The sequence below is a fragment of the Toxorhynchites rutilus genome, chromosome 1, assembly GCF_029784135.1.
Source record: "Toxorhynchites rutilus septentrionalis strain SRP chromosome 1, ASM2978413v1, whole genome shotgun sequence".
NCBI classification, from domain to species: Eukaryota; Metazoa; Arthropoda; class Insecta; order Diptera; family Culicidae; genus Toxorhynchites; species Toxorhynchites rutilus.
The window spans coordinates 107,289,077-107,300,495 of record NC_073744.1 but is presented as its reverse complement, the minus strand read 5'-3'; positions in this window follow the sequence as shown (position 1 = coordinate 107,300,495).

Genomic DNA, 11,419 nt, shown 5'->3' with positions numbered 1-11,419 from the left:
AAGATTGTGATAAAGATATGAAAATGGGGGATTTGAATAAACGTTTTTATGATATCAGAGTGGATCATCTGAATGAAGATGAGTTAGATTTCGAACTGGAGATTCGGGAGATAGTTTTCTCCGAGGACAAATCCATGGCCAGGAAGCGACGGTCGTTGAGGGAAAGATTAAAACAGGAGAAGGAAGAAAATTTAGAAAGTCAGAAAAATTTGAAGCGTGATTCAGAGGAAGAAATGAAAGTGTGTGAGATAAAGTATAATGAGGTTGACGAATTAGTGAAGCAAACTGTGAAGGATCTACCTCCCAGATGCCAGTCAACGTTACTGCACCTGGGAAGTCGCATGCTTTTATTAAAAAGGTACGTGGGACAGCATGAAAATTATCAACTTGATAGAATGCTGGAAAAAATATTGCAATACTTAAACAAATTCTTTTATGAGAAACGTGATTCTGTGGCACAACAAACCCAGATTACCGAGGTGCAGATTTCTGCCGCAAATAATGTTACCTGTCAGTTTAATATGCATGATCAAACATCGACTTCGCAATACTTACCCGAGCCAAATCATTCAGATATTGGTATTCTTTCAGTGAATGAGACAGATATAATTAATTCGTTGAAGACATTAGGATTGATTGAATCAAATACAGCGAAAACAACCCCAGTGAAGGATGCTTTATTAATGCTCCAACAAGAAATGTACCTGTTACGAAGATTCCATGATACTCACACTCAAAACAGAAGCACATTCTTGTCTGAGAACGCGAATGAAGTGAGCAGACAAATTACTACGACGTACACGGGAACAATCCCAAAGAACTCAGTTCCTTATCATTCAGAGTCGTTTCCGCCAAGAGAATACCCAACATGTTTGGCGAATAGCAGCTCGACTTCTTTGATCACTTCGAATACACTACCCCGCGTTGTACCGGTGGTCACGTCGTATCCGATAAATGCAACCTTAACGACAAATCCTCCGATTTATACATCGAGAACTAGCATTTCATCCACCCACGTTCAGAATATTCCGTGGTATATGAGAAGGGAATTCGAGATCCGTGATATGATGAATGTTGTCAACTTCACGAAAAGTTCAGCATCATCACCGAATCAAAATAATTATGGTCACTATACAAATACTTTCACGTCGCGATACGGCAATCCGTCGGAATATGGTACTCTTAATCCATCAGGCAGTCGAGTCGATTACAGACAAGTCTTGCCTGAAACTCAACATTGTCAGTCTCATTATAAATCATTACCAGTTTCAAAGTGGAAATTAGAGAAATACGCTGGAACTGACCAAGGATTGAAACTTAATGAGTTTCTAGTGTTAGTATCACAATTGGCTCTTTCAGAACGCATTTCTGAAGCTGAATTATTTGACTCCGCGCTCCATCTTTTTACTGGTCCTGCCTTGAATTGGTATATGTCCATGAGATCCGCCGGACGTTTGATGAATTGGCCACACCTGGTGAATGAACTTCGTAAATCCTTCGTTCATCCAGAGCTAGATTCATTGGTACGTAGTAGAATTTACCAACGACGACAACAACGAAATGAAACATTCCAAGAATTCTTTTATGATATGGAAAGCATGTTTAGGTCGATGACCGTTCCTATGAATGATTTTGAAAAACTAGATATACTTAAAAGAAACATGAGGATTGACTACAAGAAAGCTCTGCTGTGGAAACCAGTAACTAGCCTACAGGAACTACAGGAAGCAGGTCATATAATAGACGCCTCGAATTTTTCATTATTTCCAAAGGTTTTTGGAACTGATAAATCGGTTCATGCAATTTCAGAAGAAAGCACAGATCCAATAGACCAAAACAATCAGCTTAGCCGCAAGACGGATGAGAAGTTTTCCCTCAATACAGATAATAAAAACCAATCAAAGAAACAAAAACTAAATAGTCAAAACGATCATTTTAAATTCAATGCAGAACAATATGAAGATAAACCGCAAAACAATCACATCAAATTCCATTCACCACAATACGCGACTAAAGGGGGAAAAGAAGATCCGAGAGAAGGCCCCTCCAGACCCACACGCACTCTGGAAACGTTAATTAATTCGCATCGTCCTCCGAGAAGCTATGAGTGCTTGTATTGTAGACAAAGCAATCATGCTCTCGAACAATGTAGGCAATATAAAGGTATGATCTGCATGGTATGTGGCTTCAAAGGCTTCGAAACCCAACACTGCCCCTACTGTCGAAAAAACGGTTTACAGACGACCGAAAATCGCCGATCGTCAACCCCACCCGCGTAAATTCTTTTCCCACAGAACAAAGTATTTCCGACTACTGGGAAGTCGTTCCAGAGAATTTATACAATAATGAAAATGGTTCAACATGCGAAATAACTCTTTCAGAACCGTATGATAACAGACCTTTCGTATCGATAAAAATTTACGATATTGTCATCAAAGCTCTTTTGGACTCAGGTAGTCAAGTCACTATAATAAATGAAAAAATATACTCGAAACTTCAACGAGTTAAACTGATAAACCTTCCATCAACAACAATTATACGTTCAGCTAATGGTACCAAACTAACCATTTTGGGACAGTTGGACCTTCCATTCACATTCACCAACCGTGTAAAAGTTATTCCCACGTTGGTAGTCAGACAACTTGCAGCAGATTGTATTCTGGGCATGGATTTCTGGAGAAAATATCGCATCCGGCCTACTATACAAGAATGTAATCTTTTAAATTCCGATAAAACACAAACCGAAAGTTGTAGTAATACAATTCTAAAAGAGACTGAGCAACATAGGTTGCGCAGTGTAATGGCCATGTTTAAGATAGCCAACAAAGATTCATTTTCACTTACCCCCTTAATTGAACATCGAATCGAGATCGCGGAAGAGTGGAAAAACAAAGCCCCAGTGCGACAATACCCATTTGCTTTTCCGCCTAAAATGCAGGAAAAAGTCCGAACGGAAATTGATAGAATGATAGATGTAGGAATCCTTGAGAGAGCTAATTCCGATTGGTCTTCGAACATAGTACCGGTTATAAAACCATCCGGGAAAGTTCGCCTCTGTCTAGACGCTCGTCGGATCAACGAAAGGACAGTGCGTGATGCCTACCCTTTACCTCATCCTGGACGAATACTAGGGCAGCTCCCCAGAGCAAATTACCTGAGTACTATAGATTTGTCGGAGGCGTTTCTCCAAATTCCATTGGAGAAGCGCTCGAGACGGTACACAGCCTTCAGTGTACAAGGTAAGGGGATGTTTCAATTTACCAGACTACCCTTTGGATTGGTCAATAGTCCAGCCACTCTGTCCCGATTAATGGACCGGGTGTTGGGTCACGGGGAATTAGAACCGAACGTCTTCGTGTACCTCGACGATATAGTGGTGGTATCCGAGACGTTCGAGGAACATGTTAATCTTTTAATTGAAGTCGCGGAACGATTATCACGTGCAAATCTTTCTATTAATCTCGAGAAGTCAAAATTTGGTGTCAACGAATTGTCATTCTTGGGATACTTGCTTTCCACTGATGGTCTCCGGATTAATCCCGACAAAATAAAGGCTATAGTGGAATACGAGAGGCCAAACACGATCACAAAAATGCGGCGATTCCTTGGAATGGCTAATTATTATCGCCGGTTCATATCCGATTTTAGCGATGTAACAGCACCTCTTTCTGATTTGCTGAAAACAAAAACCAAAATATTAAAATGGAACGAGAGTGCCGAATTAGCATTCTATAAAATAAAAGAAAACCTTATCTCTGCACCCATCTTAGCCTATCCCGATTTTTCCCACGAATTCTCCATTCATACAGATGCGTGTGATGTGGTGGTCGCGAGCGTATTAACGCAGAATCAAGAAGACGAAGAAAAGGTTATAGCCTACTTCTCACACAAATTAACTACTCCGCAGAAAAACTACCATGCGTGTGAGAAAGAAGCTTTAGCCGCGCTCCTGGCGATTGAGGCATTCCGGGGTTACGTTGAAGGTTCACACTTTACATTAGTGACAGATTCTTCGGCCCTCACACATATTCTCACCGCTAAATGGAAGACAGCGTCAAGGTGTAGTCGATGGTGTCTCTCCTTACAGCAACACGATATGACGATAGTGCATCGGAAAGGGAAAGAAAATGTAGTCCCTGATGCGCTATCTAGGAGTGTGGCAGCCTTGAGCGCCACCTCAACTTCCTCTTGGTATCAGGATCAATTTAAGAGAATCTCGGATGATCCTGACGCATTCGTAGACTATCGAATTTGTGACGGTGAACTATTCAAATACGTATCGGTTCTCAATCTCGTCCACGATCATCGTTTTGATTGGAAATTGGTTCCCAGTCCTGAGGAACGATCGATAATATTAAAGGAACATCACGATGATGCCATGCACTTGGGCATAGATAAAACGTTGGCAAGGATTCGCCAGCGGTACTATTGGCCTCGGTTGGCAAGTGACGTACGGGAACATGTCCTGTCATGCGTAAAATGTAAGGAGATAAAGGCCCCAAATATGGCGTTGACTCCTCCTCCAGGGCAACAACGTATAACGACGCATCCCTGGCAGACCATAGCCTTGGACTTTATAGGTCCCTTACCTAAAAGTAAAAAGCAGAATCAGTACATTTTGTCTGTGATAGATTTATACAGCAAATGGGTTATGTTGGTCCCTTTCCGAAGGATTGACAGTGTCACTCTTTGCAACACACTGAGGGATCAGTGGTTCTTTCGCCACTCGACACCCGAAGTACTGATTTCGGATAACGCGTCGTGTTTCCTTTCGAAGGAATTTAAAAATTTTATCGACAAATTCGGAGTTCGACATTGGCTCAACTCGAAATATCATTCACAGGCCAATCCGGTTGAGCGACTCAATCGGACCGTAAACTGTGCTATTCGTTCCTACGTCAAGGACGACCAGCGTTGTTGGGACAGTAGATTGTCAGAGATCGAGACAATTCTTAACTCGACCGTTCATTCTGCCACCGAATTAACTCCCTTTTTCGTCACACATGGTTATGAAATGATGGTTAAGGGGTCAGAGCATCGTCTTTATCAAGATTCTGATCTGACCACTGAAGAACGTGCCTCTCGGCAGAAAGAAATGTTTTCCAAAATACATGAACTGGTCATGAAAAATTTAAAGAAGGCACATTGCGAAAGTCAAAGGCGTTATAACCTTCGCAGTCGAACTTTCAATAAAGCATACGAAATAGGACAATTAGTTTATCGTAGAAATATGAAAGTATCAAGCGCAGCTGAAAAATATAGTGCTAAATACGGCCCTCAATATATACCTGCTCGGATAGTTAGTAGAAAGGGTTCCTCTTCATATGAATTAGAAGATTTGAACGGGAACTTACTCGGTGTTTGGCCAGCAGTGCATCTGAAACCAGGCTAGAAGATAGAAACTGTATTTCGAGCCAATTGTTCGGATTCAGCAGAAAACATTCGTTCACATGCGGTTACAACTAACATGAGCCATTGTTGGAATTGTTAATATCCCGCCATCCTTTTATCATTATTACTGATAAGAGATCCGACTCACATCTTGTCGCGGGGGACACACACAGGATCAGTATGGCGATTTTTGTTTGAGCTCTCGCAATAACATTTCTGGATGAAATCATTAATATATCTAATAAATATAGTAGTTTTTGAATGCTAATAAATATTAAATATCTCTGAATTATAAAACAACAGAGTTTATGGAAAATTATGAAAATCATCAATGAACTTGAACTTGAATGTTCATACTTCGACGACGAGTGAGTCTCGAAGTGCAGGTCTAAAGTATGTTTACTATTAGGCCGTATTATCCTCGGTTCAGAGAAAAATTTATGAACAATGAGTACATCTCAAAACGAGGGAAATTAAAGGAATTATCATGTAGTTTGATGATGAGTTTGTCTCGAAGGGCCCAAATTTCAGATGTTCCTTCAGAACGTAGTCCTGTTCCCTTGAGAGATATGTCAAGGAAAAGACAACAGACTTTGTTGAATGTTCTAAATGAATTGAACGCGGTGAATGAATGTTAATCTTCAATTCTCAAGATATAATGCCACAGCGATGTAAGCTACTGGAAGCAGTCGAGATGGAGAAGATAGGAAGCAGGCTTTCAAAGCAGTTTTCCCACTCTTAAGAGCTGATGAAAAGTATTGATGTAAGTGACATTAAAATACAGGATAAAATGGAGAATATTTATGCCAGCGTCGTACTGGAGAAGGTATAATTATATAAAAAAATTACAAAATATTTCTTTCGGTTTCGTAATTTTTTCCCTCGAGGGAGGGATAATTGTTACGGTTGAAAACAACCGGAACAAAATAGAGCCATTGATTCAATAATAAGAATTGAATGACAGTTTAAATCGCGCAACCTAAAATAAATCCCACTCATACTTACCCAATCCACTTTGATACCTACCTGAAAGGCAATGCATGCTGTCAAAACAAAACGGAAACAATTGTAAAACTACTAACACAATATGTACAATGAGACCTAACATTCGGTTGGGAGATTTCCGGTCCCGAATGACGAAGGAATAGCTGGAAAGGAAGCAGTAGAGAAAGAGAGAGAGAGAGAGAGAGAGAGAGAAAGATGAAAATGAAGAGAAGAAAGAAGAATTCGAGCTTTGAAGGAAAGAAGGATGACTCGACTCCTTCTTAGCTCACGGACCGTCGAAGGAATCAAGTCGAGATTCGAGAAAAATTAAAGTTGGAATTACCTACCAAGAGTTCAAGTGAAAGTGCGGGAGTAAATAGGGGCAGGAGAAGTCACAACTCCCAGGGACCGTCCACGCCGGGTGACATCCGCCCTCCTCGCAGAAGAAATCCGACGGTGGAAGTACCTCAGTGCCGGTGGTCAGCGAGCCCCCCTCGTAATCGTTGTTCCACACGCATACGGGTAAGTCGGTTGGACGCTTTTGAGGGCAGTACGGTGAGGTCTGGTAGAGCCTAGACCCGTACTGCCTCTCTTCTTATTGAATAACGAATCCTCATGATATAGTGGTTCTACTTTATTCCGTAATCTTCCGTTGAAAAGTGAGTCAACGGCGCGTTATCGGTGAAGAGCCGACCCTGAGGTCATAATAACCTCTGAGCTAGCCGATACTTACAGTTCTGAGCTTATTGATTTTCACCAATTCTTAAATTGCTTCTAGATTGAAAGTACAGTAATTTACACTTATCTCGACATTTAGCTAATTGGACGGACCTGTAATGTGACATATTTAGTTGGACATTTTTGTAAACATAGAGTTCGGGGTCCAAATTATGACCCCACATTGAAAGTCTACACTGTACCACTGTCATCGCAAATGTTCAATTACAGGTTAAAATTACCTCCAATCCGATACTGAGTGGTGGTAATGCGACATGCCATTGAATGTAATTTACTGTAAAATATGTCACAAGCTGGATGGGAAGAAATTTTCCAACTGTGAAAGCTGTGGCGAGTGGCAAATGCAATCGCTAAACAGAAAGGTTTAGCCGAACAAGATGGGGATATCGAGTGATAACAAAACAATAAACTCTTTAGATTGAAAATAATTTTGTGATCCTGAAAAGGACCCTTTTTAGCCTGCATGTGAATCCAACGAGCGAACAAATCGTAATGAATGTATTTTTTTGCCATCGCTCCCTTTTAACGCTCATTCGTTCGTCTCGTTGGACTCGCCTCTCTGGCTGAGTCTGCCGATTTGTCTCTATCCTGTGAGTGTGTACAGCTAGAGTATAAAACACGCGGACCCCAAAAAAATATCTTATTTTCATTCAAACCGTAAACTCGTGTGGTTGTACGGCATCGGCATCGTGGACGTAACAAAGGAGGACAAGTTAAGGAAAAGGCAAAGTCTCACTCGAACCGTGCAGGTCTCCAGTTCCCTGTTGGTCGCATTCACTGATTGCTCCGCAAGAGTAACTAGGCCGAACGGGTTGGTCCCGGAGCACCAGTATACCTAGCTTCGGCCGTCGGAGTGCTCGAGTTGGCTTGCAAAGCTGCTGACGACAATCAGAAAACCCGCATCAAGAACAGAGCAGCTTCGGTTCGGCGCTCATCAAGGCAACAATTAGTTTCAGTGAGTGGCAAAGTGTTTCTAACAAAAACACAACACCAAAGGTTCTTTTCAGAACCATCAACATATTCATAAAGAGTAAACAGTAAACTAATCCATTTTTCAGGTAGATAGGCAAGTATTCACGTAGGAGAAGAAAATAAAACAATATATTTTAAATATATATTTAACAAAAGCTGTCCCCTTTGTATAGTCCTACGTCACTCCGGTTATGTCCCCGACATTACCCACCCGTCTTTTTTCCTACTGTCGCTTTCTCCCATACTTCCCAGATCATCCGTTAGAGTTGCGTTACACACCGTCACAGACCTGTTCGAGGGGCTGGTGCGGCGAGCAGTCTCCCCCCCCCCCCCCGTGTCGCCTTAACTTCTAGTTCAGCGTCACCAGATTTTTCTACATCCAGCAAAGCCAATTTCGTAACAGGTCTCTTCAAAATCCTTGCTGACGTCATCACCTCTGCGCAACGAGTAATTCCATCTTTTCCAGGAATTGTGTGGATCACTTTTCCACGTAGCCACCGGTTCCTGATATTCTCATCCACCACGAGCACCAAATCCCCTATCTTGATCGGTCTTACATCTCGGAACCACTTTGTGCGTCTTATAATGGTCGGTAGATATTCCACCACCCAGCGGCGCCAAAAGTTATCTATGGTATGCTGAACCATGTTCCAACTGTTCCTCAACGCCATTCCCTCATCCGTTGGAAGTTTTTCTGGTTCTCGTACTCCATTGGAATTGAGGAACAAGAAGTGATTGGGCGTTAACGACTCATGATCAGCCGATTCCAACGGAACGAACGTCAACGGTCGAGAGTTCACCATGCTCTCAGCTTCTGCCAGTACCGTAGCGAGCGATTCGTCATCTAACTTCCTCACTACCGGCACGCTTCCAAGAGCCGATTTTACGGACCGAACCATCCTCTCCCAACAGCCTCCCATATGAGGAGCAGCAGGAGGGTTAAACCTCCACTGGGTTTGTGCATTCGTAAAGGTGCTGCCCAATTCAGTGTGAATCCTGCCAATTTCTTCGTGCAACTCCCGGCTCGCTCCCACAAAATTTGTACCGTTGTCAGAGAAAATTTCCTGAGGGGAGCCCCGTCGTGCTATAAACCTCCTGATCGCCTTCTTACACGCGTCAGTAGATAAGCTGGCAACCATCTCGAGGTGGATAGCTCGTATAGTGAGACAAGTGAATAGGCATACCCATCGCTTAGCTACGCTCCGTCCAACCTTTACTAAATACGGACCAAAGATGTCCACGCCCTCCCTTGGCCGAGTGGTTAGCGTCATAACTAACACGCCGGCTGTTCGGGTTCGATTCCCGTTCTGGTCGGGGGAATTTTTCGTCAAAAGAAATTTCCTCCGACTTGCACTGTGTTCACGCGTATTCTAGAGCTTGCCACTCAGAATGCATTCAAGGCGTGTTATTTGGCATAGAAATCTCAACTAAGTACTAATAAAAATGGCGCAAGTAATACTACGTTGAGACGGCGAAGTTCCTCTAGGAACGTTAGTGCCATCGAAGAAGAAGAAGAATGTCCACGCCCACGTAGGTGAATGGACGCACACACGGCTTCAACCGTATCGCAGGAAGCGGTCCCATTTTAGGAGCGGCGGGCATTGTTTTGTACACGCGGCACCACATGCAGCGTTTTCTGGTCAGGCGTACTTTCACTCGTAGTTGTGAGACGTGAAATTTCTGACGCACCTCGTTGACGATGGTCTCATCGTTGGCATGGCCGTACTTTCGATGATAGAAGTCTAACAGCAGGTCCGTAATTCGATGATTCCTGGGCAAGATGATCGGAAACTTCGTATCGTAGGCTAACACCGTTGCATCTGTAGCTCTACTGCCTACCCGCAACACACCGTGCTCGTCAGCGAAAGGAGATTGTTTCGCTATATTGCTAGAAACTTCTAATTGTTTCTGACAAGTTTCATTCCGTCCCAAATTCTGTCTTAAGACCGCAACTTCAACCGGGAACGCTTCAGACTGTGCAATCAACCACAGAGTACTCTCCGCCCTTTGGATTTCCGCACTAGTTATCCCCACAGTACCCATACCTTCACTACCTATGGAACTTCGCAGGAGGTCAACGAAGTGATGAACATACGCCACATATCGTACCATTCTTTCAAATCGTGAAAATCGTTCAGGATCTATGAGCGATTTTCTAATGTAATGACTGCACATATATACCTCCCGTAACTCCTTGTGACTTTCATCCGTACCGTTCTCCGGAACCATCGTCCAATCTGTTTCGCAGTGGTTAAGAAATTCAGGTCCCTGGAACCAACGGCCATCTACCTTGCATGACGGGCCCTTTCCCCATTTGGTAGCTTCATCTGCAACGTTGACCTTCGTCGGAACCCAATGCCATTCATTGATGTTCGTTAGACTTAATATTTCGTCGACCCTGAATGCGACGAACTGGCAATATCGTCGGTGTCCGACTTAATCCACGAGCAAACTGTCGATGAATCACTCCAGAAAAAAGTTCTCTTTATTTTTAGAGTATGGTTCTCTTCAATCGTTCTCCGCAAGCGTGCTCCAATCAAAGCTGCCATCAGCTCTAATCGTGGAATCGAAAGTCCTCGGAGTGGCGCGACCTTCGTTTTGGATGATACGAGTGCAACCCTGATCTGTCCTCGATCTATAATGCGGAAATAAGCTACCGCCGCATAAGCCTGAGCGCTCGCATCCACGAACACATGCAGCTCAAGATTTTTCATGCTTTCTGGATTGCATCCTGGGAAGTAACACCGCGGAATACGCAATCCGGTTATGTTTTTCAACACCGCTAACCATTCAAACCAGCGTGTAGCTATCTCCACAGGAATCTCGGTGTCCCAATCCGTGTCAGTTCGCCAAACTTCTTGGATGAGGATTTTTCCGTGGATGACAAATGACGCTACCAGCCCCAAGGGGTCGTAGACGCTCATGACCAGTCGAAGCATTTCTCTATTCGTCGGTATCGTAGCACCACCCAACAGAGTACGAAACTTCTCGCAGAACCGCAAAGAAAAAACGAAGACATCTTCTTCTTGCATCCACTCCATTCCCAACACTCGCTCGAACCCGACATCCTTCTCCGGTAACATGAGTTTCGATGGCTTCTGGTTTGCTTCGTCTAGCTTATCTAACATGCGTTGGTCATTCGACATCCAATTCCTGATATGGAATCCCGCTCGCTTATGTACTTCGATTACTTCTTGTGCCACCTCGAATGCTTCCTCTGCTGTGTCAAAACTATCGAGGTAATCATCAACGTAGTGTCGTTTCTTCACTGCCGCTGCTCCTCGTGGAAATGCTGTTTCTTGTTCGGTTGCGTTTATGTTTTTTACATACTGTG